This window comes from Nansenia antarctica (assembly GCF_963989245.1).
Source record: "Nansenia antarctica genome assembly, chromosome: 9".
Taxonomy (NCBI): domain Eukaryota; kingdom Metazoa; phylum Chordata; class Actinopteri; order Argentiniformes; family Microstomatidae; genus Nansenia; species Nansenia antarctica.
Genome location: NC_137679.1, coordinates 9421456 through 9428955, shown reverse-complemented (window position 1 = coordinate 9428955; position 7500 = coordinate 9421456).

Here is a 7500-nt window from a genome sequence, read left to right as displayed (position 1 = left end):
ATTCACACACCAATGGCGGCAAGCTACCATGCAAGGCGCCGGCCCCGCTCATTGGGAGCGAATTGGGGGTTCAGTGTCTTGCCCAAGGACGCTTCGACATGTGGTCAGCCGGGGTTCGAACCGCCGATCTGCCAACCTTGCGATCATTAGACGCCGGCTCTACCTCCTGCGCCACAGTCTCCCCCATTCTCATATTCCTACTGACCTTTAAGGTCGATACGGTCGCTGAGGAGAGATGTCTAGAATGTCTGTTTGCTTAGAACGACCTAAGAAACAATTCTGTTCATTGTCATACTGTGTCATAAAAAATGTTAATGTTATTGGGGAACAATGAAATTTTTTCTACACACAGCATTGCATGTCAACACTTAGTTCCAACATGCATGACATCCCCAGTCCCACCACATAACAATAGTCCCCTTCTCCCCTCCCCCCATCTGTGTTTGTCCAATACAGTAAAAAAAAAAAAATGTAGGAAAAACAGCCTGGCATTCCCCTGTAATCCCATTGTGATGTAACTATCACCGGAATGGATCAATGGGGAAAGAATCCAGCCTATAGAATAAGAACTCATTCTAAATCTAAATTCTCTCATTTGAGTTGATTGATCTGTGAACAAATGGGACATATTCCCCCTGCCTCCTTTCTCTGTAGAGACTTCCATCTGAATGGCTAACTCAATTGGTTTCCTGAGGCTCATTGCTGCTTCAGTCAAGCTCTGATTGAGTGGCTGCTGGTGTGGTTTCAGTAGCCGTGGTGCTACTATCTGTACTACTGTATCTGCGGATCTGTGGATCTGTCTCAGTGGCGTTTGAATGCAGACCCCCCAGTAGAAGAGAAGGCAGATCACACATTCCTGTGTCTACAACGAGATTACTTATCACTCCTGTGACACTATATCCTTCTAGGTTACCACACACACGCACATCAGGAGACACACACACACACGCACACACACACACACGCACACACACACACACACACACACCTGGACAGACAATTTCACACTATGCCTCTTACTAAAACACACACACACACACACACTCACACACACACACACAGATATGTAGACATGATTGCAATGCGTTCAGGCTGAAAAGGCAAGCTCAGGTGGTTGTCTTGTGTCAGTCAGTAAACGTATAGCCAACACCTCACCGACCAAAGAAACACCCCCATTAAGATATTATACCTGAACACACATTGTAATTATCCCCGATGACAACTTTGTGCCACGGGGAGAAGTTAACTCTCCACGCACCACTTCATCCCAATCAATAGGTTTGGCTGTAACAATACGCCACGGCATGCTAGCAGAGTGATCTACAACCCAGGAGCTGGGCCTCGATCCAGGAGGGAAAGAGAGATAAATGCTTTTGGGTGATTTGAAAGTGGGCGTTAGCGGCTCTCCTAACTCAATGCCCTCCCTACGTTTTATGAGATCTCTCCTGGCTCGATGGGAGAAAAACAGAGACAGCGCTAGACAGTTTAACAACTTCTCAATACTTCTCATGTGAATGTGTTCAATCAAATTCATTTCGAAACAGGTTATTATTCAAATCGAAATCCATGGGAAAGGCACCTGACCTATTTCGACTGTAAACCGCGACAGAGACCGAACCCTGGGATGGGGGCGGGTCGCTGGGTTGCTCACCGTTAGCCTCGGAGCTCTCCTACACACACACACACACACACACACACACACACACACACACACACACACACACACACAGACACACACACACACACACACACACACATTGCAACTGCACCTATTACATTAACGATGGTAATTACAACGGGTGTGCGTGCTGCTAGATGTTATAAAAAGTCAATTTTGGCTTAGATATTATTAAAACCAACAAACGACTCTCCGCTGCTGTGCCCGACACAACCTAAGCGTTGTTAGCGCCATGCTCTCACACACAGACACACACACACACACACACTCCGACCCCGTTATATAGTGTTTTTTTTATGACAGGAACTCGTTACCACCTCTGGCTGTGCAGGTGTAGGTAGGTACGTGTCTAGTCCATCGCGGGCTGGGACTTATTATTAGGCATAAGTGGGACCTGAGCAGTGTCACTTGATAAGGTCAGCGTGGTGCTTGTGTATGTGTACACTGGGAGGGAGTCCACACGCCCAGCCGGGGCGTGGTCAGGCACCGGGGAGTCCCCCAGGTCCCTGCACCTGTTGGAGCTATATATGGGTACTTCCTGGTTCTACTACCTGGTCTTCCAGGAGGGGCCGGCCTCCCAGTAAACAAAGAGTCCAAAAGACGTCCTCAGGCGAAGCTGGGAATGTGGGTTCAGACGACGTCTTTCTAGGACGTCCAGATGATGTCTTTAGGACGTCTTTTAATTTTTTTCAGTTATTTTTTCTGAATGGGGCAGTCACACTCATATTTTTCCTTTTTAATGACAGACACAGTAGAGATTATGACAGGAAGGATGGGTGAGAGAGAGAGAGAAGGGATGACATGCAGGATATGTCCGCGGCTGGAATCGAACCGGGATCCCTGCGGTACATGGTCAGCGCTTAATCCACTACGCCACCTAAGCGCCCCAGTCTTTAGGGCGTCTTAAGACGATTCTGTAGTCGTTAATAAGACGTTATCTGGACATCCTAGAAAGACGTCATCTGGACATCCTAGAAAGACGTCATCTGGACATCCTAGAAAGACTTCACCTGGACGTCCTAGAAAGACGTCATCTGGACGTCCTAGAAAGACGTCATCTGGACATCCTAGAAAGACGTCATCTGGACGTCCTAGAAAGACGTCATCTGAACCCACATTCCGGCTTCCCCGAGGACGTCTTTTGGACTCTTTGTTTACTGGGATTCAGGTGGGGGTTTTTCCTCAGAGAGAAAAACCCCCACACACCAAAGCAGTAAACAGCACTAAAAGTCAAAGCCGCACTATTAAATAGGGGAAGTTAATGGATGTGGCCAGAGGGTGGCGCTATCCCTGCCTGCCAGCTCCTTGAGCTCCAGCCTGGACTCTGCCCAGGGCCCCCAGGTGTGGGAAATGGAGGGAAAACAAGGGTTGCATCGTTTATTACCCAGAGAGACCCAGGAGTGGAGACACTCGTCCGCAGTAAAAGGCACTCGACACCTGCCGTGTTGTTGACTTAAAATCCCTCTCCACAATATCTAATCACTCACCCCCTCCCTCTGACGAATGGTCTCATGTAGGAATTTTTTCCCTCCAACTATATAGCCATGCTAAACACACAGGTCGTTATCCACCACGGGGTGAAGGTAGGTGTGTGTATGTGTGTGTGTGTGTGTGTGTGTGTGTGTGTGTGTGTGCATGTAAGGGGGCAGTGGGTGGCCTGGTTAATGCTTAAACAGTGTGTGTGTGGTGTGTGTGTGTGTGTGTGTGTGTGTGTGTGTGTGTGTGTGTGTGTGCGTGTGTGTGCGTGTGTGCGTGCGTGTATGTATGTGTATGTCTGTGCGTGCGTGCGTGTGTGCGTATGTGTGTGTGTGTGTGTGCGTATGTGTGTGTGTGTGTGCGTATGTGCGTGTGTGTGCGTATGTGTGTGTGTGTGTGCGTATGTGTGCGTGTGTGCGTGCGTGTGTGTATGTATGTGTATGTCTGTGTGTGCGTGTGTGCGTGCGTGCGTGCGTGTGTGTGTATGTGTGCGTATGTATGTGCGTGTGTGTGCGTATGTGTGTGTGTGCGTATGTGTGTGTGTGTGTGTGCGTATGTGTGTGTGTGTGTGTATGTGTGCACGTTATAGGGGTAGCCTGGGTGTGCCTGTAGCTGGGGAGCTCGTGCCATCGGGACATAAAGAGGCCCAGCAGGTGGTTATCTAACAGGGTGATTAATGCCAGACACAGGAGACCTGGCTCACAGACCTGCTGCCACATGCCACACAACCAGACACCGCAGCACACACACACACACACACACACACACACACACACACACACACACACATACACACACACACACACACACACACACACACACACACATACACACACACACACACACACACACACACACACACACACACACACACACATTGTTTACTTATACTGCTTGACTGACTTTCTTTCTTTCATTCTTTCTTTTTTTTCTCTCGTGCTCCCTGTCTTTTGTTGTTGGACATCTAACATCATCTATGACAATGTTAAATAATAATTAGATAATAATAATACTAAGAGGCCTATGCAGTCTCATGTTCATAAACAGAAATGTTCACCGAATTTCCCAAGTGCTGCATTGTCAATGAGGCAGCATTCTAAAGATTTGTCCCCTTATCCGAAAGGGCACGGGCCAAATGCCTTTAGGTCATTAAATACATGTGGGATATAAAACACGAGAGCAGTGACACACTTCAAAGTGTCAGGATGACACCCTTTGATTCATCTAACACCCAGGAGTCGGGTGACAAGAGCTGCCCGTCCAGTTCTGTCACTCACTGCCAAAGACGTGCCAGACACTGTTACCTCCGGCAACGAAAAGAGTGAAAACATACACAAAATCCAGCCTCCATCTGTCTGTCACCAAATAGTAATTCTGTAACTCTGTACCCTCCTACCGACTGCATTTCACCTGGCTGCTAATGAACTACATGAAAAACGTTGGGATTCAAAGAAAGCAATGGTTTCAGTCATAAAGAGTAAGAATAGATTCAATCAATCTATCTATCAATCAAATTGTATCTACTTTTTCCACCATTCCATTTTGTCAATGTTTATTCCGGATCATTCCTCTGTGTAAGTTTCTCATTTGAGCGTCCTGTTTAAAATATATATATATATATATATATATATATACTGTATATATATGCCTGGGGTGGTCCGGTGGTCTAGCACCGCGGTCTACAGTGCACACATTATGCCCATGTGGGCATGGGTTTGAATCTCCTTACTTTCCTGTCTGTCTTCACTATATCTGTCCACTAAAATGAACAGAAAACATAACTTATAATAAACTATAGCATGTAATGTCGTACACATGTGCATCTCCCAATCACATCTCTGATGTTTGGACTTTTTCTCGAAGGAATACTTTAAATGTATCGTGATATTACTTACTTAGAGTTACAGTTCTCGTAATATGTGGTGGTTATTTTTTTTGCATGTGTATGGCCATAAACACGAAGAAGCACGCCTCAAACAACCCCGTGTTATGGACCAATATTTACAATAAAGAGGTCAGAGCTGAGGTGCTGACAGTAATTGTGATGGGTTATGTCACAGGGTCAGGGTAGGAACTGAGAAGAGATGTAGAGAGGAAGGCCTTGAGGATCTGTAGGGCCCACCTGAGACAGGCTATGTGTGTTGAACCTCTTCATATTGTGTTAGCGTTCCCTCAACAACATAGCGCCTCTGGAGAGAGAGACAGAGAGGCAGAGAAGTGGTAAGTCCCATTGACAACAATACTGTTTACATACATACACTCTCAAGTACACTCAGAGCCATGTAAAGACGAGGAAGGTAAACAGTTACAGGGAAGCAATCAGAGAGACGTTGAAGTCATGGCTATACCACATGGCCATGGGGAGAACTGCAGGGCATGTGTCCCCATTGAAACCTATGGTGAACTGTTACGGATTGGGGGTCACACTCCCAAGTGCGGCCTCTAGGTGTCTCCCTCCAGCCGTTCACTGTGCCGCCTCGATCACAGACTTGTCCCCTGCACCTGTGTGTAACCGTCACTTAAGCGTTATGGGACGAGAAGCCGTGGTATATCGTGGATATCGGCACAGCTAGCGGGGTGGTTAGGCACGAGTGCCGTTATATATACACCCCCTTGCTGTGCCGATATCCACGATATACCATGGCTTCGAGTTCTATAACGCTTGTATATATGGTACTAGACCACTGGACCACCCCAGGCCACAAGTAAAGATCCTTTTGTTTGGTGCAGGCTACCTACTCATCTGACAAGTGACTCCCTTTATCTGCCCCGCACCTGGGTCCCTTTACTATACTAAAACGTTACTATGATGTTCTCTGGTAACATCTAGCTAAACCATGTCAATAAAGTTCATCAAAGAAAGAGGCGTAGAGTGGCTTTTCAAATCAGGTATATTGAACTGGTAAAAACTGCAAGACAAACAGCACAAAACATGTTTCAACAGGATGTAAACAAACAGTGGTTAGCTAGAAAGTCCGCATTTTTGTGGTAACAATCTAGCTACAAAATAATAACAAAAAACATAATATTCCCAACAAATGATGACTAATATATAAAGCTACCAATCCAACACTTGATATTTCGTACTTACAACATTGCTTTGTGTAAATCTGCATTGGATGTTGGATGATGAATGGAGAACACACATAACGTCTCGGTCTCTCTCTGGCAAAGGATGAACTCCCAAACCGAAAGTAGATTTGCGGTAAACCGGAAGTGGTGTCACTACATCAAATATTAACTAAAATATGTATATACATTGTTATCAAATATGAACTCTTTAACTTTTTCTAAAGAAAATAAAGAAAGTGTTGCTGGACAACACAATTATGTTTATATGTTTTTTGTTTTTTGTTTCATTCCGAATTGAAGGTACAACACGATAATACACGCACGTCCAAGGCATGAGTTTGTGAACCTGATGCAGGTCAGAAAAACCCTGAAATGCACCTCTAACTTTAGCAACGGACTGGGCCTGCGTTGGTGCCAATATGTTTATGCCACAAATCAGATGTTACTAAGAATGCTATGTCAGCGGCCGTTAACTGCATTTCCTGGATTCACTGTGCCTATCCCATCTCTCATAGGGAGACATCTACTACCTCCCACCCCGAGCACTGCGTCTCCTGAGACACCTGCTTTCCCCCTATACCGTGTCCCCTAAGACTTCTACTGCCCCCCTTGTACTGTTTCTCTGTTTCTCCAGTGTCTATATATTTGATTTATTTTTCTTCTATCACGGAGACTGCCAATGGCCCCTGGCCTGAGCTCGATTACTCTTCCTGCTGCAACTGGTGAACTGATGATTCACTTGCTTAGTCAAATGTATTGATTGTAAGTCGCTTTGGAATAAGGCGTCTGCTAAACGCCCAAAATGTAAATGTCATAGGAATCCATTGGGTGGTCAGTAGTTAGCAGTATCTAGATATACATACTGTATATGTACAGTATATATCAATGATACCATATTCAGTATTACTGTATATACAGTCATCTAGGTCTACCTAGTTTCATCCCTGTTTTAATTCCTAATGCATGACATTTACCTTCTTAACGCCTCCTATAACACGCATGCAGAGACAGTGTCCCTAGGATACGAGTGATATCCTTCATATAGCTGCTCCTTTGGCTCTATCCCTCTGGACAAACACTCGTGACCCGCACCTGTCACTAAAGGACTTCACTCTCCCCATAAATAAATCACTCTCCTTTACAACGTCTTTTATAGTCATTACCAGATCAACAAAGGTTGGATTAAAATGACATTTTCACTTCGGGATGACTTTATTGTATACTTTAATGGGCGCCGGCAATACAATTCGATGACATTACTCACCCACCAACGC